This window comes from Acipenser ruthenus, chromosome 40 (assembly GCF_902713425.1).
Source record: "Acipenser ruthenus chromosome 40, fAciRut3.2 maternal haplotype, whole genome shotgun sequence".
Taxonomy (NCBI): domain Eukaryota; kingdom Metazoa; phylum Chordata; class Actinopteri; order Acipenseriformes; family Acipenseridae; genus Acipenser; species Acipenser ruthenus.
Genome location: NC_081228.1, coordinates 8,525,637 through 8,550,933, shown reverse-complemented (window position 1 = coordinate 8,550,933; position 25,297 = coordinate 8,525,637). Strand labels below are relative to the sequence as shown.

At 39.8% G+C, this 25,297-nt stretch overlaps 16 non-coding genes across 16 annotated transcripts; all 16 read right to left on the bottom strand.

Annotated features, from left to right (window-relative positions):
- Positions 1-1,304: 1,304 nt before the first annotated feature.
- trnaa-ugc (transfer RNA alanine (anticodon UGC)) lies at positions 1,305-1,376 on the bottom strand. The gene has a single exon. It is a non-coding gene; the product is annotated as a tRNA-Ala (tRNA).
- Positions 1,377-2,587: 1,211 nt separating this feature from the next.
- Positions 2,588-2,659, bottom strand: trnaa-ugc (transfer RNA alanine (anticodon UGC)). The gene has a single exon. It is a non-coding gene; the product is annotated as a tRNA-Ala (tRNA).
- A 1,205-nt stretch (positions 2,660-3,864) lies between these two features.
- Positions 3,865-3,936, bottom strand: trnaa-ugc (transfer RNA alanine (anticodon UGC)). Its single transcript has one exon. It is a non-coding gene; the product is annotated as a tRNA-Ala (tRNA).
- A 1,205-nt stretch (positions 3,937-5,141) lies between these two features.
- On the bottom strand, positions 5,142-5,213 carry trnaa-ugc (transfer RNA alanine (anticodon UGC)). Its single transcript has one exon. It is a non-coding gene; the product is annotated as a tRNA-Ala (tRNA).
- Positions 5,214-6,414: 1,201 nt separating this feature from the next.
- On the bottom strand, positions 6,415-6,486 carry trnaa-ugc (transfer RNA alanine (anticodon UGC)). The gene has a single exon. It is a non-coding gene; the product is annotated as a tRNA-Ala (tRNA).
- Positions 6,487-7,694: 1,208 nt separating this feature from the next.
- trnaa-ugc (transfer RNA alanine (anticodon UGC)) lies at positions 7,695-7,766 on the bottom strand. Its single transcript has one exon. It is a non-coding gene; the product is annotated as a tRNA-Ala (tRNA).
- Positions 7,767-8,968: 1,202 nt separating this feature from the next.
- On the bottom strand, positions 8,969-9,040 carry trnaa-ugc (transfer RNA alanine (anticodon UGC)). The gene has a single exon. It is a non-coding gene; the product is annotated as a tRNA-Ala (tRNA).
- A 1,204-nt stretch (positions 9,041-10,244) lies between these two features.
- On the bottom strand, positions 10,245-10,316 carry trnaa-ugc (transfer RNA alanine (anticodon UGC)). The gene has a single exon. It is a non-coding gene; the product is annotated as a tRNA-Ala (tRNA).
- Positions 10,317-11,549: 1,233 nt separating this feature from the next.
- trnaa-ugc (transfer RNA alanine (anticodon UGC)) lies at positions 11,550-11,621 on the bottom strand. The gene has a single exon. It is a non-coding gene; the product is annotated as a tRNA-Ala (tRNA).
- A 1,218-nt stretch (positions 11,622-12,839) lies between these two features.
- On the bottom strand, positions 12,840-12,911 carry trnaa-ugc (transfer RNA alanine (anticodon UGC)). Its single transcript has one exon. It is a non-coding gene; the product is annotated as a tRNA-Ala (tRNA).
- Positions 12,912-14,125: 1,214 nt separating this feature from the next.
- On the bottom strand, positions 14,126-14,197 carry trnaa-ugc (transfer RNA alanine (anticodon UGC)). Its single transcript has one exon. It is a non-coding gene; the product is annotated as a tRNA-Ala (tRNA).
- A 1,230-nt stretch (positions 14,198-15,427) lies between these two features.
- On the bottom strand, positions 15,428-15,499 carry trnaa-ugc (transfer RNA alanine (anticodon UGC)). The gene has a single exon. It is a non-coding gene; the product is annotated as a tRNA-Ala (tRNA).
- Positions 15,500-16,753: 1,254 nt separating this feature from the next.
- Positions 16,754-16,825, bottom strand: trnaa-cgc (transfer RNA alanine (anticodon CGC)). The gene has a single exon. It is a non-coding gene; the product is annotated as a tRNA-Ala (tRNA).
- A 1,208-nt stretch (positions 16,826-18,033) lies between these two features.
- On the bottom strand, positions 18,034-18,105 carry trnaa-ugc (transfer RNA alanine (anticodon UGC)). Its single transcript has one exon. It is a non-coding gene; the product is annotated as a tRNA-Ala (tRNA).
- Positions 18,106-19,316: 1,211 nt separating this feature from the next.
- Positions 19,317-19,388, bottom strand: trnaa-ugc (transfer RNA alanine (anticodon UGC)). Its single transcript has one exon. It is a non-coding gene; the product is annotated as a tRNA-Ala (tRNA).
- Positions 19,389-20,616: 1,228 nt separating this feature from the next.
- Positions 20,617-20,688, bottom strand: trnaa-ugc (transfer RNA alanine (anticodon UGC)). The gene has a single exon. It is a non-coding gene; the product is annotated as a tRNA-Ala (tRNA).
- Between the last annotated feature and the right edge of the window lie 4,609 nt (positions 20,689-25,297).

Sequence of the window (25,297 nt, the reverse complement as noted above, 5' to 3'; positions counted from 1 at the left end):
GGAAGAACGGGGTAAAGAAATACCACCTGGAGATGCTGGGGATTGAACCCGGGGCCTCATACATGCAAATCATGCGCGCTACCACTGAGCTACATCCCCTGTTGGCATTGAGTCCTTGCTTTGTGCAACTGGCCCCTTTGATTTCCAGAGTAAGCTGTGTGCTTTGCTTTCCATCCTGAAATGTGTGTGTTTTCTTACCTCAACTTTGCCGTGCCAGTTACAACAGTGCAGGGCTCTGTGGCACAATGGATAGTGTGCTGGACTTTTAGACTGGCTGTGTAGTGTGATGCAAAGGTTGCGGGTTTGAATTCCACCAGAGTTGTAAATGTTTATGTGTGTTTTTTTGGATTAATTTGATTGAAACCCAGGATCTCCTGTTTACAAGGCAGGTGCTTTAACCATCTAAGCCGCAATGCCCCACACTTGCCAGCTGCTCGGTGTGCTAAACTGAAGGTCTACAAAACTGTCCCAGGACTTGGTGGACAGTAAGGTTATTTTGTTTTGACAGCTTCCCTCAATTTTTCTGAGATCTCCTCACGGTGTTCCATGTGGTGCACTTGTTTTGTGTGTGGTACTTATACGGCAGGATGCTGCGGTTGTGAGTTGGAGGCTCACCGGGAGCTGCTTTTTCAAAACTTGTAATCTGGATACAAATTATCTGGATTTGTAATCCTATATTTTGTGATCGAGATTACTTTTTAAAATGCTGGACTTTTTAATCGCAATTATTCATAATATGGATAATCCAGCAGTGACATTTTCTGAACAAATGGATCAAAACGATCCAGATTACAAGTTTTGAAGAACCGGCTCCTGGAGCATATCTCTTTTGTGTCTCCCTCTGGTCCTGTTATTCTGATTAATTTAGCTTCAATGACAACATTAATCATGTGAAACGGAGAAGATAAGAAGGCTTTTTTTTTGTAATGGCATGGCTAATAGATGGATGGATAGAGAGAAGGAGAAAGTTAAAAATAATAATATTTATTTTTAGATAAAAATACCTTTTTTGTAATGGTATGGCTAATAGATGGATGGATAGAGAGAAGGAAAGAGGTAAAAAATAATATTTATTTTTAGAAATCAAAATATAGATAGAGAAAAAAATATATATATATATGTTTATAATTATAAATCAAAAGTTAGATAGTGATTAATAAAATAAATAATATTGACATTTATAAATCAAAAGCTGGATAGATTGATTGAATGAATGAAACCAGAAAGGGCTGGGTGATGGAAGAGAGTTTTTAATAAACAACAAATTGTGATTTCATGGAAGAACGGGGTAAAGAAATACCACCTGGAGATGCCGGGGATTGATCCCGGGGCCTCATACATGCAAAGCATGCGCTCTACCACTGAGCTACATCCCCTGTTGGCATTGAGTCCTTGCTTTGTGCAACTGGCCCCTTTGATTTCCAGGGTAAGCTGTGTGCTTTGCTTTCCATCCTGAAATGTGTGTGTTTTCTTACCTCAACTTTGCTGTGCCAGTTACAACAGTGCAGGGCTCTGTGGCGCAATGGATAGTGTGCTGGACTTTTAGACTGGCTGTGTAGTGTGATGCAAAGGTTGCGGGTTTGAGTTCCGCCAGAGTTGTAAATGTTTAAGTGTGTGTTATTGGATTAATTTGATTCAAACCCAGGATCTCCTGTCTACAAGGCAGGTGCTTTAACCATCTAAGCCGCAATGCCCCACACTTGCCAGCTGCTCGGTGTGCTAAACTGAAGGTCTACAAAACTGTCCCAGGACTTGGTGGACAGTAAGGTTATTTTGTTTTGACAGCTTCCCTCAATTTTTCTGAGATCTCTTCACGGTGCTCCATGTGGTGCACTTGTTTTGTGTGTGGTACTTATACGGCAGGATGCTGCGGTTGTGAGTTGGAGGCTCACCGGGAGCTGCTTTTTCAAAACTTGTAATCTGGATACAAATTATCTGGATTTGTAATCCTATATTTTGTGATCGAGATTACTTTTTAAAATGCTGGACTTTTTAATCGCAATTATTCATAATATGGATAATCCAGCAGTGACATTTTCTGAACAAATGGATCAAAACGATTCAGATTACAAGTTTTGAAGAACCGGCTCCTGGAGCATATCTCTTTTGTTATTCTGATTAATTTAGCTTCAATGACAACATTAATCATGTGAAACGGAGAAGATAAGAAGACTTTTTTTTTGTAATGGCATGGCTAATAGATGGATGGATAGAGAGAAGGAGAAAGTTAAAAATAATAATATTTATTTTTAGATAAAAATACCTTTTTTGTAATGGTATGGCAAATAGATGGATGGATAGAGAGAAGGAAAGAGGTAAAAAATAATATTTATTTTTAGAAATCAAAATATAGATAGAGAAATATATATATATATATATATATATATATGTATATATATATATGTTTATAATTATAAATCAAAAGTTAGATAGTGATTAATAAAATAAATAATATTGACATTTATAAATCAAAAGATAGATAGATTGATTGAATGAATGAAACCAGAAAGGGCTGGGTGATGGAAGAGAGTTTTTAATAAACAACAAATTGTGATTTCATGGAAGAACGGGGTAAAGAAATACCACCTGGAGATGCCGGGGATTGAACCCGGGGCCTCATACATGCAAAGCATGCGCTCTACCACTGAGCTACATCCCCTGTTGGCAATGAGTCCTTGCTTTGTGCAACTGGCCCCTTTGATTTCCAGGGTAAGCTGTGTGCTTTGCTTTCCATCCTGAAATGTGTGTGTTTTCTTACCTCAACTTTGCCGTGCCAGTTACAACAGTGCAGGGCTCTGTGGCGCAATGTATAGTGTGCTGGACTTTTAGACTGGCTGTGTAGTGTGATGCAAAGGTTGCGGGTTTGAGTTCCGCCAGAGTTGTAAATGTTTACGAGTGTTTTTTTGGATTAATTTGATTCAAACCCAGGATCTCCTGTTTACAAGGCAGGTGTTTTAACCATCTAAGACGCAATGCCCCACACTTGCCAGCTGCTCGGTGTGCTAAACTGAAGGTCTACAAAACTGTCCCAGGACTTGGTGGACAGTAAGGTTATTTTGTTTTGACAGCTTCCCTCAATTTTTCTGAGATCTCCTCACGGTGCTCCATGTGGTGCACTTGTTTTGTGTGTGGTACTTATACGGCAGGATGCTGCGGTTGTGAGTTGGAGGCTCACCGGGAGCTGCTTTTTCAAAACTTGTATTCTGGATACAAATTATCTGGATTTGTAATCCTATATTTTGTGATCGAGATTACTTTTTAAAATGCTGGACTTTTTAATCGCAATTATTCATAATATGGATAATCCAGCAGTGACATTTTCTGAACAAATGGATCAAAACGATCCAGATTACAAGTTTTGAAGAAGCGGCTCCTGGAGCATATCTCTTTTGTGTCTCCCTCTGGTCCTGTTATTCTGATTAATTTAGCTTCAATGACAACATTAATCATGTGAAACGGAGAAGATAAGAAGGCTTTTTTTTTGTAATGGCATGGCTAATAGATGGATGGATAGAGAGAAGGAGAAAGTTAAAAATAATAATATTTATTTTTAGATAAAAATACCTTTTTTGTAATGGTATGGCTAATAGATGGATGGATAGAGAGAAGGAAAGAGGTAAAAAATAATATTTATTTTTAGAAATCAAAATATAGATAGAGAAAAAAATATATATATATATGTTTATAATTATAAATCAAAAGTTAGATAGTGATTAATAAAATAAATAATATTGACATTTATAAATCAAAAGCTGGATAGATTGATTGAATGAATGAAACCAGAAAGGGCTGGGTGATGGAAGAGAGTTTTTAATAAACAACAAATTGTGATTTCATGGAAGAACGGGGTAAAGAAATACCACCTGGAGATGCCGGGGATTGATCCCGGGGCCTCATACATGCAAAGCATGCGCTCTACCACTGAGCTACATCCCCTGTTGGCATTGAGTCCTTGCTTTGTGCAACTGGCCCCTTTGATTTCCAGGGTAAGCTGTGTGCTTTGCTTTCCATCCTGAAATGTGTGTGTTTTCTTACCTCAACTTTGCTGTGCCAGTTACAACAGTGCAGGGCTCTGTGGCGCAATGGATAGTGTGCTGGACTTTTAGACTGGCTGTGTAGTGTGATGCAAAGGTTGCGGGTTTGAGTTCCGCCAGAGTTGTAAATGTTTAAGTGTGTGTTATTGGATTAATTTGATTCAAACCCAGGATCTCCTGTCTACAAGGCAGGTGCTTTAACCATCTAAGCCGCAATGCCCCACACTTGCCAGCTGCTCGGTGTGCTAAACTGAAGGTCTACAAAACTGTCCCAGGACTTGGTGGACAGTAAGGTTATTTTGTTTTGACAGCTTCCCTCAATTTTTCTGAGATCTCTTCACGGTGCTCCATGTGGTGCACTTGTTTTGTGTGTGGTACTTATACGGCAGGATGCTGCGGTTGTGAGTTGGAGGCTCACCGGGAGCTGCTTTTTCAAAACTTGTAATCTGGATACAAATTATCTGGATTTGTAATCCTATATTTTGTGATCGAGATTACTTTTTAAAATGCTGGACTTTTTAATCGCAATTATTCATAATATGGATAATCCAGCAGTGACATTTTCTGAACAAATGGATCAAAACGATTCAGATTACAAGTTTTGAAGAACCGGCTCCTGGAGCATATCTCTTTTGTTATTCTGATTAATTTAGCTTCAATGACAACATTAATCATGTGAAACGGAGAAGATAAGAAGACTTTTTTTTTGTAATGGCATGGCTAATAGATGGATGGATAGAGAGAAGGAGAAAGTTAAAAATAATAATATTTATTTTTAGATAAAAATACCTTTTTTGTAATGGTATGGCAAATAGATGGATGGATAGAGAGAAGGAAAGAGGTAAAAAATAATATTTATTTTTAGAAATCAAAATATAGATAGAGAAATATATATATATATATATATATATGTATATATATATGTTTATAATTATAAATCAAAAGTTAGATAGTGATTAATAAAATAAATAATATTGACATTTATAAATCAAAAGATAGATAGATTGATTGAATGAATGAAACCAGAAAGGGCTGGGTGATGGAAGAGAGTTTTTAATAAACAACAAATTGTGATTTCATGGAAGAACGGGGTAAAGAAATACCACCTGGAGATGCCGGGGATTGAACCCGGGGCCTCATACATGCAAAGCATGCGCTCTACCACTGAGCTACATCCCCTGTTGGCAATGAGTCCTTGCTTTGTGCAACTGGCCCCTTTGATTTCCAGGGTAAGCTGTGTGCTTTGCTTTCCATCCTGAAATGTGTGTGTTTTCTTACCTCAACTTTGCCGTGCCAGTTACAACAGTGCAGGGCTCTGTGGCGCAATGTATAGTGTGCTGGACTTTTAGACTGGCTGTGTAGTGTGATGCAAAGGTTGCGGGTTTGAGTTCCGCCAGAGTTGTAAATGTTTACGAGTGTTTTTTTGGATTAATTTGATTCAAACCCAGGATCTCCTGTTTACAAGGCAGGTGTTTTAACCATCTAAGACGCAATGCCCCACACTTGCCAGCTGCTCGGTGTGCTAAACTGAAGGTCTACAAAACTGTCCCAGGACTTGGTGGACAGTAAGGTTATTTTGTTTTGACAGCTTCCCTCAATTTTTCTGAGATCTCCTCACGGTGCTCCATGTGGTGCACTTGTTTTGTGTGTGGTACTTATACGGCAGGATGCTGCGGTTGTGAGTTGGAGGCTCACCGGGAGCTGCTTTTTCAAAACTTGTATTCTGGATACAAATTATCTGGATTTGTAATCCTATATTTTGTGATCGAGATTACTTTTTAAAATGCTGGACTTTTTAATCGCAATTATTCATAATATGGATAATCCAGCAGTGACATTTTCTGAACAAATGGATCAAAACGATCCAGATTACAAGTTTTGAAGAAGCGGCTCCTGGAGCATATCTCTTTTGTGTCTCCCTCTGGTCCTGTTATTCTGATTAATTTAACTTCAATGACAACATTAATCATGTGAAACGGAGAAGATAAGAAGACTATTTTTTTGTAATGGCATGGCTAATAGATGGATGGATAGAGAGAAGGAGAAAGTTAAAAATAATAATATTTATTTTGAGATAAAAAGACCTTTTTTGTAATGGTATGGCTAATAGATGGATGGATAGAGAGAAGGAAAGAGGTAAAAAATAATATTTATTTTTAGAAATCAAAATATAGATAGAGAAAAAAATATATATATATATGTTTATAATTATGAATCAAAAGTTAGATAGTGATTAATAAAATAAATAATATTGACATTTATAAATCTAAAGATAGATTAATTGAATGAATGAAACCAGAAAGGGCTGGGTGATGGAAGAGAGTTTTTAATAAACAACAAATTGTGATTTCATGGAAGAACGGGGTAAAGAAATACCACCTGGAGATGCCGGGGATTGAACCCGGGGCCTCATACATGCAAAGCATGCGCTCTACCACTGAGCTACATCCCCTGTTGGCATTGAGTCCTTGCTTTGTGCAACTGGCCCCTTTGATTTCCAGGGTAAGCTGTGTGCTTTTCTTTCCATCCTGAAATGTGTGTGTTTTTTTACCTCAACTTTGCCGTGCCAGTTACAACAGTGCAGGGCTCTGTGGCGCAATGGATAGTGTGCTGGACTTTTAGACTGGCTGTGTAGTGTGATGCAAAGGTTGCGGGTTTGAGTTCCGCCAGAGTTGTAAATGTTTAAGTGTGTGTTTTTGGATTAATTTGATTCAAACCCAGGATCTCCTGTCTACAAGGCAGGTGCTTTAACCATCTAAGCCGCAATGCCCCACACTTGCCAGCTGCTCGGTGTGCTAAACTGAAGGTCTACAAAACTGTCCCAGGACTTGGTGGACAGTAAGGTTATTTTGTTTTGACAGCTTCCCTCAATTTTTCTGAGATCTCCTCACGGTGCTCCATGTGGTGCACTTGTTTTGTGTGTGGTACTTATACGGCAGGATGCTGCGGTTGTGAGTTGGAGGCTCACCGGGAGCTGCTTTTTCAAAACTTGTAATCGGGATACAAATTATCTGGATTTGTAATCCTATATTTTGTGATCGAGATTACTTTTTAAAATGCTGGACTTTTTAATCGCAATTATTCATAATATGGATAATCCAGCAGTGACATTTTCTGAACAAATGGATCAAAACGATCCAGATTACAAGTTTTGAAGAAGCGGCTCCTGGAGCATATCTCTTTTGTGTCTCCCTCTGGTCCTGTTATTCTGATTAATTTAGCTTCAATGACAACATTAATCATGTGAAACGGAGAAGATAAGAAGACTTTTTTTTTTGTAATGGCATGGCTAATAGATGGATGGATAGAGAGAAGGAGAAAGTTAAAATAATAATATTTATTTTTAGATAAAAATACCTTTTTTGTAATGGTATGGCAAATAGATGGATGGATAGAGAGAAGGAAAGAGGTAAAAAATAATATTTATTTTTAGAAATCAAAATATAGATAGAGAAAAAAAAAATATATATATATATGTTTATAATTATAAATCAAAAGTTAGATAGTGATTAATAAAATAAATAATATTGACATTTATAAATCAAAAGACAGATAGATAGATTGAATGAATGAAACCAGAAAGGGCTGGGTGATGGAAGAGAGTTTTTAATAAAAAACAAATTGTGATTTCATGGAAGAACTGGGTAAAGAAATACCACCTGGAGATGCCGGGGATTGAACCCGGGGCCTCATACATGCAAAGCATGCACTCTACCACTGAGCTACATCCCCTGTTGGCATTGAGTCCTTGCTTTGTGCAACTGGCCCCTTTGATTTCCAGGGTAAGATGTGTGCTTTGCTTTCCATCCTGAAATGTGTGTGTTTTCTTACCTCAACTTTGCCGTGCCAGTTACAACAGTGCAGGGCTCTGTGGCGCAATGGATAGTGTGCTGGACTTTTAGACTGGCAGTGTAGTGTGATGCAAAGGTTGCGGGTTTGAGTTCCGCCAGAGTTGTAAATGTTTAAGTGTGTGTTTTTGGATTAATTTGATTCAAACCCAGGATCTCCTGTTTACAAGGCAGGTGCTTTAACCATCTAAGCCGCAATGCCCCACACTTGCCAGCTGCTCGGTGTGCTAAACTGAAGGTCTACAAAACTGTCCCAGGACTTGGTGGACAGTAAGGTTATTTTGTTTTGACAACTTCCCTCAATTTTTCTGAGATCTCCTCACGGTGCTCCATGTGGTGCACTTGTTTTGTGTGTGGTACTTATACGGCAGGATGCTGCGGTTGTGAGTTGGAGGCTCACCGGGAGCTGCTTTTTCAAAATTTGTAATCTGGATACAAATTATCTGGATTTCTAATCCTATATTTTGTGATCGAGATTACTTTTTAAAATGCTGGACTTTTTAATCGCAATTATTCATAATATGGATAATCCAGCAGTGACATTTTCTGAACAAATGGATCAAAACGATCCAGATTACAAGTTTTGAAGAAGCGGCTCCTGGAGCATATCTCTTTTGTGTCTCCCTCTGGTCCTGTTATTCTGATTAATTTAGCTTCAATGACAACATTAATCATGTGAAACGGAGAAGATAAGAAGACTTTTTTTTTTTGTAATGGCATGCTAATAGATGGATGGATAGAGAGAAGGAGAAAGTTAAAAATAATAATATTTATTTTTAGATAAAAAGACCTTTTTTGTAATGGTATGGCTAATAGATGGATGGATAGAGAGAAGGAAAGAGGTAAAAAATAATATTTATTTTTAGAAATCAAAATATAGATAGAGAAAAAAATATATATATATATGTTTATAATTATGAATCAAAAGTTAGATAGTGATTAATAAAATAAATAATATTGACATTTATAAATCTAAAGATAGATTAATTGAATGAATGAAACCAGAAAGGGCTGGGTGATGGAAGAGAGTTTTTAATAAACAACAAATTGTGATTTCATGGAAGAACGGGGTAAAGAAATACCACCTGGAGATGCCAGGGATTGAACCCGGGGCCTCATACATGCAAAGCATGCGCTCTACCACTGAGCTACATCCCCTGTTGGCATTGAGTCCTTGCTTTGTGCAACTGGCCCCTTTGATTTCCAGAGTAAGCTGTGTGCTTTGCTTTCCATCCTGAAATGTGTGTGTTTTCTTACCTCAACTTTGCCGTGCCAGTTACAACAGTGCAGGGCTCTGTGGCGCAATGGATAGTGTGCTGGACTTTTAGACTGGCAGTGTAGTGTGATGCAAAGGTTGCGGGTTTGAGTTCCGCCAGAGTTGTAAATGTTTATGTGTGTTTTTTTGGATTAATTTGATTGAAACCCAGGATCTCCTGTTTACAAGGCAGGTGCTTTAACCATCTAAGCCGCAATGCCCCACACTTGCCAGCTGCTCGGTGTGCTAAACTGAAGGTCTACAAAACTGTCCCAGGACTTGGTGGACAGTAAGGTTATTTTGTTTTGACAGCTTCCCTCAATTTTTCTGAGATCTCCTCACGGTGCTCCATGTGGTGCACTTGTTTTGTGTGTGGTACTTATACGGCAGGATGCTGCGGTTGTGAGTTGGAGGCTCACCGGGAGCTGCTTTTTCAAAATTTGTAATCTGGATACAAATTATCTGGATTTGTAATCCTATATTTTGTGATCGAGATTACTTTTTAAAATGCTGTACTTTTTAATCGCAATTATTCATAATATGGATAATCCAGCAGTGACATTTTCTGAACAAATGGATCAAAACGATCCAGATTACAAGTTTTGAAGAAGCGGCTCCTGGAGCATATCTCTTTTGTGTCTCCCTCTGGTCCTGTTATTCTGATTAATTTAGCTTCAATGACAACATTAATCATGTGAAACGGAGAAGATAAGAAGACTTTTTTTTTGTAATGGCATGGCTAATAGATGGATGGATAGAGAGAAGGAGAATGTTAAAAATAATAATATTTATTTTTAGATAAAAAGACCTTTTTTGTAATGGTATGGCTAATAGATGGATGGATAGAGAGAAGGAAAGAGGTAAAAAATAATATTTATTTTTAGGAATCAAAATATAGATAGAGAAAAAATATATATATATATGTTTATAATTATGAATCAAAAGTTAGATAGTGATTAATAAAATAAATAATATTGACATTTATAAATCAAAAGATAGATAGATTGATTGAATGAATGAAACCAGAAAGGGCTGGGTGATGGAAGAGAGTTTTTAATTAACAACAAATTGTGATTTCATGGAAGAACGGGGTAAAGAAATACCACCTGGAGATGCCGGGGATTGAACCCGGGGCCTCATACATGCAAAGCATGCGCTCTACCACTGAGCTACATCCCCTGTTGGCATTGAGTGCTTGCTTTGTGCAACTGGCCCCTTTGATTTCCAGAGTAAGCTGTGTGCTTTGCTTTCCATCCTGAAATGTGTGTGTTTTCTTACCTCAACTTTGCCGTGCCAGTTACAACAGTGCAGGGCTCTGTGGCGCAATGGATAGTGTGCTGGACTTTTAGACTGGCTGTGTAGTGTGATGCAAAGGTTGCGGGTTTGAGTTCCGCCAGAGTTGTAAATGTTTAAGTGTGTGTTTTTGGATTAATTTGATTCAAACCCAGGATCTCCTGTTTACAAGGCAGGTGCTTTAACCATCTAAGCCGCAATGCTCCACACTTGCCAGCTGCTCGGTGTGCTAAACTGAAGGTCTACAAAACTGTCCCAGGACTTGGTGGACAGTAAGGTTATTTTGTTTTGACAGCTTCCCTCAATTTTTCTGAGATCTCCTCACGGTGCTCCATGTGGTGCACTTGTTTTGTGTGTGGTACTTATACGGCAGGATGCTGCGGTTGTGAGTTGGAGGCTCACCGGGAGCTGCTTTTTCAAAATTTGTAATCTGGATACAAATTATCTGGATTTGTAATCCTATATTTTGTGATCGAGATTACTTTTTAAAATGCTGCACTTTTTAATCGCAATTATTCATAATATGGATAATCCAGCAGTGACATTTTCTGAACAAATGGATCAAAACGATCCAGATTACAAGTTTTGAAGAAGCGGCTCCTGGAGCATATCTCTTTTGTGTCTCCCTCTGGTCCTGTTATTCTGATTAATTTAGCTTCAATGACAACATTAATCATGTGAAACGGAGAAGAAAAGAAGACTTTTTTTTTGTAATGGCATGGCTAATAGATGGATGGATAGAGAGAAGGAGAAAGTTAAAAATAATAATATTTATTTTTAGATAAAAAATACCTTTTTTGTAATGGTATGGCTAATAGATGGATGGATAGAGAGAAGGAAAGAGGTAAAAAATAATATTTATTTTTAGAAATCAAAATATAGATAGAGAAAATATATATATATATATATATATATATATATATATATATATATATGTTTATAATTATGAATCAAAAGTTAGATAGTGATTAATAAAATAAATAATATTGACATTTATAAATCAAAAGATAGATAGAGTGATTGAATGAATGAAACCAGAAAGGGCTGGGTGATGGAAGAGAGTTTTTAATAAAAAACAAATTGTGATTTCATGGAAGAACGGGGTAAAGAAATACCACCTGGAGATGCCAGGGATTGAACCCGGGGCCTCATACATGCAAAGCATGCGCTCTACCACTGAGCTACATCCCCTGTTGGCATTGAGTCCTTGCTTTGTGCAACTGGCCCCTTTGATTTCCAGGGTAAGCTGTGTGCTTTGCTTTCCATCCTGAAATGTGTGTGTTTTCTTACCTCAACTTTGCCGTGCCAGTTACAACAGTGCAGGGCTCTGTGGCGCAATGTATAGTGTGCTGGACTTTTAGACTGGCTGTGTAGTGTGATGCAAAGGTTGCGGGTTTGAGTTCCGCCAGAGTTGTAAATGTTTAAGTGTGTGTTTTTGGATTAATTTGATTCAAACCCAGGATCTCCTGTTTACAAGGCAGGTGCTTTAACCATCTAAGCCGCAATGCCCCACACTTGCCAGCTGCTCGGTGTGCTAAACTGAAGGTCTACAAAACTGTCCCAGACCTTGGTGGACAGTAAGGTTATTTTGTTTTGACAGCTTCCCTCAATTTTTCTGAGATCTCCTCACGGTGCTCCATGTGGTGCACTTGTTTTGTGTGTGGTACTTATACGGCAGGATGCTGCGGTTGTGAGTTGGAGGCTCACCGGGAGCTGCTTTTTCAAAATTTGTAATCTGGATACAAATTATCTGGATTTGTAATCCTATATTTTGTGATTGAGATTACTTTTTAAAATGCTGCACTTTTTAATCGCAATTATTCATAATATGGATAATCCAGCAGTGACATTTTCTGAACAAATGGATCAAAACGATCCAGATTACAAGTTTTGAAGAAGCGGCTCCTGGAGCATATCTCTTTTGTGTCTCCCTCTGGTCCTGTTATTCTGATTAATTTAGCTTCAATGACAACATTAATCATGTGAAACGGAGAAGATAAGAAGACTTTTTTTTTGTAATGGCATGGCTAATAGATGGATGGATAGAGAGAAGGAGAAAGTTAAAAATAATAATATTTATTTTTAGATAAAAAATACCTTTTTTGTAATGGTATGGCTAATAGATGGATGGATAGAGAGAAGGAAAGAGGTAAAAAATAATATTTATTTTTAGAAATCAAAATATAGATAGAGAAAAATATATATATATATATATATATATATATGTTTATAATTATGAATCAAAAGTTAGATAGTGATTAATAAAATAAATAATATTGACATTTATAAATCAAAAGATAGATAGATTGATTGAATGAATGAAACCAGAAAGGGCTGGGTGATGGAAGAGAGTTTTTAATAAACAACAAATTGTGATTTCATGGAAGAACGGGGTAAAGAAATACCACCTGGAGATGCCGGGGATTGAACCCGGGGCCTCATACATGCAAAGCATGCGCTCTACCACTGAGCTACATCCCCTGTTGGCATTGAGTCCTTGCTTTGTGCAACTGGCCCCTTTGATTTCCAGGGTAAGCTGTGTGCTTTGCTTTCCATCCTGAAATGTGTGTGTTTTCTTACCTCAACTTTGCCGTGCCAGTTACAACAGTGCAGGGCTCTGTGGCGCAATGTATAGTGTGCTGGACTTTTAGACTGGCTGTGTAGTGTGATGCAAAGGTTGCGGGTTTGAGTTCCGCCAGAGTTGTAAATGTTTAAGTGTGTGTTTTTGGATTAATTTGATTCAAACCCAGGATCTCCTGTTTACAAGGCAGGTGCTTTAACCATCTAAGCCGCAATGCCCCACACTTGCCAGCTGCTCGGTGTGCTAAACTGAAGGTCTACAAAACTGTCCCAGACCTTGGTGGACAGTAAGGTTATTTTGTTTTGACAGCTTCCCTCAATTTTTCTGAGATCTCCTCACGGTGCTCCATGTGGTGCACTTGTTTTGTGTGTGGTACTTATACGGCAGGATGCTGCGGTTGTGAGTTGGAGGCTCACCGGGAGCTGCTTTTTCAAAACTTGTAATCTGGATACAAATTATCTGGATTTGTAATCCTATATTTTGTGATCGAGATTACTTTTTAAAATGCTGCACATTTTAATCGCAATTATTCATAATATGGATAATCCAGCTGTGACATTTTCTGAACAAATGGATCAAAACGATCCAGATTACAAGTTTTGAAGAACCGGCTCCTGGAGCATATCTCTTTTGTGTCTCCCTCTGGTCCTGTTATTCTGATTAATTTAGCTTCAATGACAACATTAATCATGTGAAACGGAGAAGATAAGAAGACTTTTTTTTTGTAATGGCATGGCTAATAGATGGATGGATAGAGAGAAGGAGAAAGTTAAAAATAATAATATTTATTTTTAGATAAAAAGACCTTTTTTGTAATGGTATGGCTAATAGATGGATGGATAGAGAGAAGGAAAGAGGTAAAAAATAATATTTATTTTTAGAAATCAAAATATAGATAGAGAAAAAATATATATATATATATGTTTATAATTATGAATCAAAAGTTAGATAGTGATTAATAAAATAAATAATATTGACATTTATAAATCAAAAGATGGATAGATAGATAGATTGATTGAATGAATGAAACCAGAAAGGGCTGGGTGATGGAAGAGAGTTTTTAATAAACAACAAATTGTGATTTCATGGAAGAACGGGGTAAAGAAATACCACCTGGAGATGCTGGGGATTGAACCCGGGGCCTCATACATGCAAAGCATGCGCTCTACCACTGAGCTACATCCCCTGTTGGCATTGAGTCCTTGCTTTGTGCAACTGGCCCCTTTGATTTCCAGGGTAAGCTGTGTGCTTTGCTTTCCATCCTGAAATGTGTGTGTTTTCTTACCTCAACTTTGCCGTGCCAGTTACAACAGTGCAGGGCTCTGTGGCGCAATGGATAGTGTGCTGGACTTTTAGACTGGCTGTGTAGTGTGATGCAAAGGTTGCGGGTTTGAGTTCCGCCAGAGTTGTAAATGTTTAAGTGTGTGTTTTTGGATTAATTTGATTCAAACCCAGGATCTCCTGTTTACAAGGCAGGTGCTTTAACCATCTAAGCCGCAATGCCCCACACTTGCCAGCTGCTCGGTGTGCTAAACTGAAGGTCTACAAAACTGTCCCAGGACTTGGTGGACAGTAAGGTTATTTTGTTTTGACAGCTTCCCTCAATTTTTCTGAGATCTCCTCACGGTGCTCCATGTGGTGCACTTGTTTTGTGTGTGGTACTTATACGGCAGGATGCTGCGGGTTGTGAGTTGGAGGCTCACCGGGAGCTGCTTTTTCAAAACTTGTAATCTGGATACAAATTATCTGGATTTGTAATCCTATATTTTGTGATCGAGATTACTTTTTAAAATGCTGGACATTTTAATCGCAATTATTCATAATATGGATAATCCAGCAGTGACATTTTCTGAACAAATGGATCAAAACGATCCAGATTACAAGTTTTGAAGAACCGGCTCCTGGAGCATATCTCTTTTGTGTCTCCCTCTGGTCCTGTTATTCTGATTAATTTAGCTTCAATGACAACATTAATCATGTGAAACGGAGAAGATAAGAAGACTTTTTTTTGTAATGGCATGGCTAATAGATGGATGGATAGAGAGAAGGAGAAAGTTAAAAATAATAATATTTATTTTTAGATAAAAAGACCTTTTTTGTAATGGTATGGCTAATAGATGGATGGATAGAGAGAAGGAAAGAGGTAAAAAATAATATTTATTTTTAGAAATCAAAATATAGATAGAGAATATATATATATATATATATATATATATATATATATATATATATGTTTATAATTATGAATCAAAAGTTAGATAGTGATTAATAAAATAAATAATATTGACATTTATAAATCAAAAGCTGGATAGATTGATTGAATGAATGAAACCAGAAAGGGCTGGGTGATGGAAGAGAGTGTTTAATTAACAACAAATTGTGATTTCATGGAAGAACGGGGTAAAGAAATACCACCTGGAGATGCCGGGGATTGAACCCAGGGCCTCATACATGCAAAACATGCGCTCTACCACTGAGCTACATCCCCTGTTGGCATTGAGTGCTTGCTTTGTGCAACTGGCGCCTTTGATTTCCAGGGTAAGCTGTGTGCTTTGCTTTCCATCCTGAAATGTGTGTGTTTTTTTACCTCAACTTTGCCGTGCCAGTTACAACAGTGCAGGGCTCTGTGGCGCAATGGATAGTGTGCTGGACTTTTAGACTGGCTGTGTAGTGTGATGCAAAGGTTGCGGGTTTGAGTTCCACCAGAGTTGTAAATGTTTATGTGTGTGTTTTTGGATTAATTTGATTGAAACCCAGGATCTCCTGTTTACAAGGCTGGTGCTTTAACCATCTTAGCCACAATGCTCCACACTTGCCAGCAGCTCGGTGTGCTAAACTGAAGGTCTACAAAACTGTCCCAGACCTTGGTGGACAGTAAGGTTATTTTGTTTTGACAGCTTCCCTCAATTTTTCTGAGATCTCCTCACGGTGCTCCATGTGGTGCACTTGTTTTGTGTGTGGTACTTATACGGCAGGATGCTGCGGTTGTGAGTTGGAGGCTCACCGGGAGCTGCTTTTTCAAAACTTGTAATCTGGATACAAATTATCTGGATTTGTAATCCTATATTTTGTGATCGAGATTACTTTTTAAAATGCTGCACATTTTAATCGCAATTATTCATAATATGGATAATCCAGCTGTGACATTTTCTGAACAAATGGATCAAAACGATCCAGATTACAAATTTTGAAGAACCGGCTCCTGGAGCATATCTCTTTTGTGTCTCCCTCTGGTCCTGTTATTCTGATTAATTTAGCTTCAATGACAACATTAATCATGTGAAACGGAGAAGATAAGAAGACTTTTTTTTTGTAATGGCATGGCTAATAGATGGATGGATAGAGAGAAGGAGAAAGTTAAAAATAATAATATTTATTTTTAGATAAAAATACCTTTTTTGTAATGGTATGGCTAATAGATGGATGGATAGAGAGAAGGAAAGAGGTAAAAAATAATATTTATTTTTAGAAATCAAAATATAGATAGAGAATATATATATATATATATATATATATATATATATATATATATATATATATATATATATATATATATATGTTTCTAATTATGAATCAAAAGTTAGATAGTGATTAATAAAATAAATAATATTGACATTTATAAATCAAAATCTGGATAGATTGATTGAATGAATGAAACCAGAAAGGGCTGGGTGATGGAAGAGAGTTTTTAATTAACAACAAATTGTGATTTCATGGAAGAACGGGGTAAAGAAATACCACCTGGAGATGCCGGGGATTGAACCCAGGGCCTCATACATGCGAAACATGCGCTCTACCACTGAGCTACATCCCCTGTTGGCATTGAGTGCTTGCTTTGTGCAACTGGCGCCTTTGATTTCCAGGGTAAGCTGTGTGCTTTGCTTTCCATCCTGAAATGTGTGTGTTTTTTTACCTCAACTTTGCCGTGCCAGTTACAACAGTGCAGGGCTCTGTGGCGCAATGGATAGTGTGCTGGACTTTTAGACTGGCTGTGTAGTGTGATGCAAAGGTTGCGGGTTTGAGTTCCACCAGAGTTGTAAATGTTTATGTGTGTGTTTTTGGATTAATTTGATTGAAACCCAGGATCTCCTGTTTACAAGGCAGGTGCTTTAACCATCTTAGCCACAATGCTCCACACTTGCCAGCTGCTCGGTGTGCTAAACTGAAGGTCTACAAAACTGTCCCAGGACTTGGTGGACAGTAAGGTTATTTTGTTTTGACAGCTTCCCTCAATTTTTCTGAGATCTCCTCACGGTGCTCCATGTGGTGCACTTGTTTTGTGTGTGGTACTTATACGGCAGGATGCTGCGGTTGTGAGTTGGAGGCTCACCGGGAGCTGCTTTTTCAAAATTTGTAATCTGGATACAAATTATCTGGATTTGTAATCCTATATTTTGTGATCGAGATTACTTTTTAAAATGCTGCACTTTTTAATCGCAATTATTCATAATATGGATAATCCAGCAGTGACATTTTCTGAACAAATGGATCAAAACGATCCAGATTACAAGTTTTGAAGAAGCGGCTCCTGGAGCATATCTCTTTTGTGTCTCCCTCTGGTCCTGTTATTCTGATTAATTTAGCTTCAATGACAACATTAATCATGTGAAACGGAGAAGAAAAGAAGACTTTTTTTTGTAATGGCATGGCTAATAGATGGATGGATAGAGAGAAGGAGAAAGTTAAAAATAATGATATTTATTTTTAGATAAAAATACCTTTTTTGTAATGGTATGGCTAATAGATGGATGGATAGAGAGAAGGAAAGAGGTAAAAAATAATATTTATTTTTAGAAATCAAAATATAGATAGAGAAAAATATATATATATATATATATGTTTATAATTATAAATCAAAAGTTAGATAGTGATTAATAAAATAAATAATATTGACATTTATAAATCAAAAGATAGATAGATTGATTGAATGAATGAAACCAGAAAGGTCTGGGTGATGGAAGAGAGTTTTTAATAAACAACAAATTGTGATTTCATGGAAGAACGGGTTAAAGAAATACCACCTGGAGATGCCGGGGATTGAACCCAGGGCATCATACATGCAAAACATGCGCTCTACCACTGAGCTACATCCCCTGTTGACATTGAGTCCTTGCTTTGTGCAACTGGCCCCTTTGATTTCCAGGGTAAGCTGTGTGCTTTGCTTTCCATCCTGAAATGTGTGTGTTTTCTTACCTCAACTTTGCCGTGCCAATTACAACAGTGCAGGGCTCTGTGGCGCAATGGATAGTGTGTTGGACTTTTAGACTGGCTGTGTAGTGTGATGCAAAGGTTGCGGGTTTGAGTTCCGCCAGAGTTGTAAATGTTTACGTGTGTTTTTTTGGATTAATTTGATTCAAACCCAGGATCTCCTGTTTACAAGGCAGGTGCTTTAACCATCTAAGCCGCAATGCCCCACACTTGCCAGCTGCTCGGTGTGCTAAACTGAAGGTCTACAAAACTGTCCCAGGACTTGGTGGACAGTAAGGTTATTTTGTTTTGACAACTTCCCTCAATTTTTCTGAGATCTCCTCACGGTGCTCCATGTGGTGCACTTGATTTGTGTGTGGTACTTATATGGCAGGATGCTGCGGTTGTGAGTTGGAGGCTCACCGGGAGCTGCTTTTTCAAAATTTGTAATCTGGATACAAATTATCTGGATTTGTAATCCTATTTTTTGTGATCGAGATTACTTTTTAAAATGCTGGACTTTTTAATCGCAATTATTCATAATATGGATAATCCAGCAGTGACATTTTCTGAACAAATGGATCAAAACGATCCAGATTACAAGTTTTGAAGAAGCGGCTCCTGGAGTATATCTCTTTTGTGTCTCCCTCTGGTCCTGTTATTCTGATTAATTTAGCTTCAATGACAACATTAATCATGTGAAACGGAGAAGATAAGAAGACTTTTTATTTGTAATGGCATGGCTAATAGATGGATGGATAGAGAGAAGGAGAAAGTTAAAAATAATAATATTTATTTTTAGATAAAAAGACCTTTTTTGTAATAGTATGGCTAATAGATGGATGGATAGAGAGAAGGAAAGAGGTAAAAAATAATATTTATTTTTAGAAATCAAAATATAGATAGAGAAAAAAAAATATATATATGTTTATAATTATAAATCAAAAGTTAGATAGTGATTAATAAAATAAATAATATTGACATTTATAAATCAAAAGATAGATAGATAGATAGATTGATTGAATGAATGAAACCAGAAAGGGCTGGGTGATGGAAGAGAGTTTTTAATAAACAACAAATTGTGATTTCATGGAAGAACGGGGTAAAGAAATACCACCTGGAGATGCCGGGGATTGAACCCGGGGCCTCACACAGGCAAAGCATGCGCTCTACCACTGAGCTACATCCCCTGTTGGCATTGAGTCTTTGCTTTGTGCAACTGGCCCCTTTGATTTCCAGGGTAAGCTGTGTGCTTTGCTTTCCATCCTGAAATGTGTGTGTTTTCTTACCTCAACTTTGCTGTGCCAGTTACAACAGTGCAGGGCTCTGTGGCGCAATGGATAGAGTGCTGGACTTTTAGACTGGCTGTGTAGTGTGATGCAAAGGTTGCGGGTTTGAATTCCGCCAGAGTTGTAAATGTTTACGTGTGTTTTTTTTGGATTAATTTGATTCAAACCCAGGATCTCCTGTTTACAAGGCAGGTGTTTTAACCATCTAAGCCACAATGCCCCACACTTGCCAGCTGCTCGGTGTGCTAAACTGAAGGTCTACAAAACTGTCCCAGGACTTGGTGGACAGTAAGGTTATTTTGTTTTGACAGCTTCCCTCAATTTTTCTGAGATCTCCTCACGGTGCTCCATGTGGTGCACTTGTTTTGTGTGTGGTACTTATACGGCAGGATGCTGCGGTTGTGAGTTGGAGGCTCACCGGGAGCTGCTTTTTCAAAACATGTAATCTGGATACAAATTATCTGGATTTGTAATCCTATATTTTGTGATCGAGATTACTTTTTAAAATGCTGGACTTTTTAATCGCAATTATTCATAATATGGATAATCCAGCAGTGACATTTTCTGAACAAATGGATCAAAACGATCCAGATTACAAGTTTTGAAGAACCGGCTCCTGGAGCATATCTCTTTTGTGTCTCCCTCTGGTCCTGTCATTCTGATTAATTTAGCTTCAATGACAACATTAATCATGTGAAACGGAGAAGATAAGAAGACTTTTTTTTTGTAATGGCATGGCTAATAGATGGATGGATAGAGAGAAGGAGAAAGTTAAAAATAATAATATTTATTTTTAGATAAAAAGACCTTTTTTGTAATGGTATGGCTAATAGATGGATGGATAGAGAGAAGGAAAGAGGTAAAAAATAATATTTATTTTTAGAAATCAAAATATAGATAGAGAAAAAAAAATATATATATATATATATATATATATATATATATGTTTATAATTATAAATCAAAAGTTAGATAGTGATTAATTAAATAAATAATATTGACATTTATAAATCAAAAGATAGATAGATTGATTGAATGAATGAAACCAGAAAGGGCTGGGTGATGGAAGAGAGTTTTTAATAAACAACAAATTGTGATTTCATGGAAGAACGGGTTAAAGAAATACCACCTGGAGATGCCGGGGATTGAACCCTGGGCCTCATACATGCAAAACATGCGCTCTACCACTGAGCTACAACCCCTGTTGACATTGAGTCCTTGCTTTGTGCAACTGGCCCCTTTGATTACCAGGGTAAGCTGTGTGCTTTGCTTTCCATCCTGAAATGTGTGTGTTTTCTTACCTCAACTTTGCTGTGCCAGTTACAACAGTGCAGGGCTCTGTGGCGCAATGGATAGTGTGCTGGACTTTTAGACTGGCTGTGTAGTGTGATGCAAAGGTTGCGGGTTTGAATTCCGCCAGAGTTGTAAATGTTTACGTGTGTTTTTTTGGATTAATTTGATTCAAACCCAGGATCTCCTGTTTACAAGGCAGGTGCTTTAACCATCTAAGCCGCAATGCCCCACACTTGCCAGCTGCTCGGTGTGCTAAACTGAAGGTCTACAAAACTGTCCCAGGACTTGGTGGACAGTAAGGTTATTTTGTTTTGACAGCTTCCCTCAATTTTTCTGAGATCTCCTCACGGTGCTTCATGTGGTGCACTTGTTTTGTGTGTGGTACTTATACGGCAGGATGCTGCAGTTGTGAGTTGGAGGCTCACCGGGAGCTGCTTTTTCAAAATTTGTAATCTGGATACAAATTATCTGGATTTGTAATCCTATATTTTGTGATCGAGATTACTTTTTAAAATGCTGGACTTTTTAATCGCAATTATTCATAATATGGATAATCCAGCAGTGACATTTTCTGAACAAATGGATCAAAACGATCCAGATTACAAGTTTTGAAGAAGCGGCTCCTGGAGCATATCTCTTTTGTGTCTCCCTCTGGTCCTGTTATTCTGATTAATTTAGCTTCAATGCCAACATTAATCATGTGAAACGGAGAAGATAAGAAGACTTTTTTTTGTAATGGCATGGCTAATAGATGGATGGATAGAGAGAAGGAGAAAGTTAAAAATAATAATATTTATTTTTAGATAAAAAGACCTTTTTTGTAATGGTATGGCTAATAGATGGATGGATAGAGAGAAGGAAAGAGGTAAAAAATAATATTTATTTTTAGAAATCAAAATATAGATAGAGAAAATATATATATGTATATATATATATAGAGAGAGAGCCGGGAGTCTAGCTGTGGGAGTCTACAGGTAACCAGAAATCTGAGGCAAGATAGGTAATTGGTCCTGCTCCTACTAATTTGTAATTAACTATTTAAGTATTATTTTTATTAGTTGGTGTTTCAATTTAGGGAGGAGTGTGTGTATGTGATTTTAAACCAGGTAGTGTGGTTATTTGAATATTTAGGTGATTTGCAATTTGTAACTTCTCAGGGAGGGTGGTTTGCATTTGGATTGGTCTCCACACAGCCTCCTGCAGTGGTGTGATCCCCTTTGAAGTGTGTAAAAGTATTGTCAATAGAGCAGTTAGCAGTTGTGCCAGTCCCCTTGCAAAGTGAGGTGGAACCCATCTAGGGTGTGCATATAATAGTGATCAGTCTACAGGAACCAGGGACTGAGGCAGATAGGCTAGCTCCTGCTTCAAGTAATCTTTAATTAACTACATTTGGTAACTCTGTAAGGTGGTGTTTGAATTAGCTGAGTTGGTGTGTGATTAGTACCAGGTGAGTGGTTTAATTGAATAGAAGTTGTTTTGCTATCTGATTGGTTTCCACGCAGTTGTTTTTTTTTTTAAATATATATTAAGCAGCCTATTTTAGCGCCAGCCAGACGTGCCAGCCAACCGAAGAGCCTCAACAAAAGAGCTGGGAGTCTAGCTGTGGGAGTCCAGCGAGGGGAGGCCTGCGCTGAGACACTGTTCCAATAGATCCAAACCTACCGGGGCTCTAGAAGAAGCTCTCTACTAGTCAGGTCTGTACCCTCCACCCTACTGCTCCCACTGTGCCTTTTGTCCTGCTATGACTGTCTCTCACATCCCTGTTCTGTCCTCCCGTCCTCGTCCTCTGCCCTCCCTCCGCTACTGCTCCTCTAACCCCTCTAACCTCATTTGTCTGCCTCTCCCCCCCTCCCGCACACTCTCTGGTGCACTCTGGAACTGTCACTCTTCTGCTAACAAGCTGATTTCATCTCTGCCTTTGCCTCCCACCTCTCGCTCGATTTCCTTGCTCTCACTGAAACCTGGCTGTCCCCTGATAACACTGTTACTCCTGCTGCCCTGTCCTCTCTCTACGTCCTGTCCCATACCCCGCGTCTCACTGGACAGGGAGGTGGGACGGGTCTTCTCCTCTCTCCCTCCTTACTCTTTTCTGTCCCCTCCGATCTCATCTCACTCTCTGTCAGTACCTTTGAATTTCATGCAGTCCAACTAACCTTTCCCTGTCAACTCCTGCTCATTGTTCTGTACCGCCCCCCTGGGCCTCTCACTCACTTTCTGGATGAACTCGACTATCTACTCTCCTCCCTCCCCTCCCTGTCTACCCCGACTGTCCTGTTGGGTGACTTCAACATCCATCTCTCCAACCCCAGCCACTCTGCTGGATTCCTCCCTCTCCTACACTCCTTCGACTTCTGTCTCTCTCCGTCCCCTCCTACCCACAAAGCTGGCCGTCAACTGGACCTCACCTTCTCCAGGGCCTGCTGCCCCTCCACCCTCTCTGTCACCCCCCTGGACCTCTCTGATCACTATTTCATCTCTTTTTCTCTGTCTCTCCCCCCTCTCCCTGCTCCTCCTACCCCCACTGTCACCTCTCGCCATAACCTCCGCTCTCTCTCCCCCTCTGTCCTTGCCTCCACTGCTCTCTCTCACCTCCCTCCTATCGACTCCTTTTCACAACTCTCCGTAGACTCTGCTACCTCCACCCTCTTCTCCTCACTCACCTCCTCCCACGACTCCCTCTGTCCCCTCACCTCCCGTCCTGCTCGCCCCTCCCCTCCCCATCCCTGGCTCTCCTCTGCGCTCCGCTCGGCAAGAATCACACTGCGATCTGCTGAAAAGAAATGGAAGAGAACCAAACTCCCTGCTGCCCTAGACCTTTACCGCACTCTCCTCTCCTCCTTCTCCTCTACTCTCTCCTCTGCTAAATGTGCTTATTTCCAATCTGTAATCCAAGCCTCCACTAACAACCCACGTAAACTATTCTCTACCTTCTCCTCCCTCCTTAACCCTCCCCCCCTCCTCCTCCCTCCTCTATCTCCCCTGATGACTTTGCCTCCTTCTTCTCTTCTAAAATTTCAGATATCCGCAAACTCTTTAACACCTCTCCCTCCCCCGCACCCCCTCCCGCTCCAACTCCTACACCCACTGCAACCCCTACTAACTCACCCTCCTTCTCCACCTTCTTGCCCCTCTCAGACTCTGACCTCTCCTCCCTGCTCCAGGGTCACAAACCCACCACGTGTGCCTTGGACCCCCTCCCCACTCACCTCTTTCAAGCTGCTGCTCCTGCTCTACTCCCCTTCATCTCCTCCCTCCTCAACACCTCTCTACTTTCTGGTATCTTCCCCTCTGCCTTCAAAAAAGCCTCTATCACTCCCCTCCTCAAAAAACCTACCCTCGACCCCACCTCCCTCCAGAGCTACCGTCCTGTCTCCCTCCTACCCTTCCTCTCCAAAACCCTCGAGCGGACTGTACACCGCCAGCTCTCTGCTTTCCTGTCCAACCACTCTCTGCTTGACCCTCTCCAATCTGGCTTCCGCTCTGCTCACTCTACTGAAACCGCCCTCCTGTCTGTCACCAACTCACTTAAATGTGCCCGAGCTGCCTCTCTCTCCTCTGTCCTAATTCTCCTCGACCTCTCTGCTGCCTTTGACACTGTTGATCACTCTATTCTACTATCATCTCTTGCTGACCTGGGGATCTCTGGCACTGCTCTGGCCTGGTTCTCCTCCTACCTCTCCAACCGCACTTACCAGGTAACCTGGCGTGGAGCAACCTCCACACCTCACCCTCTCTTAACTGGAGTCCCCCAAGGGTCAGTCTTGGGTCCTCTCCTGTTCTCTCTCTACCCGCTCCCTGGGCCCCCTCATTGCATCCTATGGTTTCTCATACCATTTCTATGCTGATGATGCTCAGATTTTCCTCTCCTTCCCCACCTCTGACTCCACCATCTCCTCCCGTATCTCTACCTGTCTGTCTGCTATTTCCTCCTGGATGCACTCGCATCACCTCAAACTCAACCTCTCTAAATCTGACCTCCTTTTCTTTCCCTCCTCCTCCCCCTCCTCTGGTCTCTCCATCTCTGTTCCTCTGGAATCTACCACACTCTCTCCCTCTTCCTCCGCTAAGAACCTTGGAGTCACCCTGGACCCCTGCCTCTCTTATTCCCAGCACATCTCCACTCTGGCACGCACTTGCCGATTCTTCCTGAGCAACATCCGAAGAATCCGACCCTTCCTCACCAACTATGCTACCCAGCTCCTGGTCCAGGCCCTGGTACTCTCCCGCCTAGACTACTGCAACTCCCTCCTGGCTGGCCTCCCTGCGTCCGCCACCCGTCCGCTCCAGCTCATCCAGAACTCTGCTGCCCGCCTAGTGTTCTCTCTGCCTCGCTTCGCCCACGCTACTCCACTACTCCGCTCGCTCCACTGGCTCCCGATCACCGCTCGCATCCAGTTCAAGACTCTTGTACTAGCCTACAGATGCCTTGACCAGTCTGCACCCAGCTACCTCCAGACCCTCATCTCTCCCTACACCCCCACTCGACCTCTCCGCTCCGCCTGCACTAGAAGACTAGCT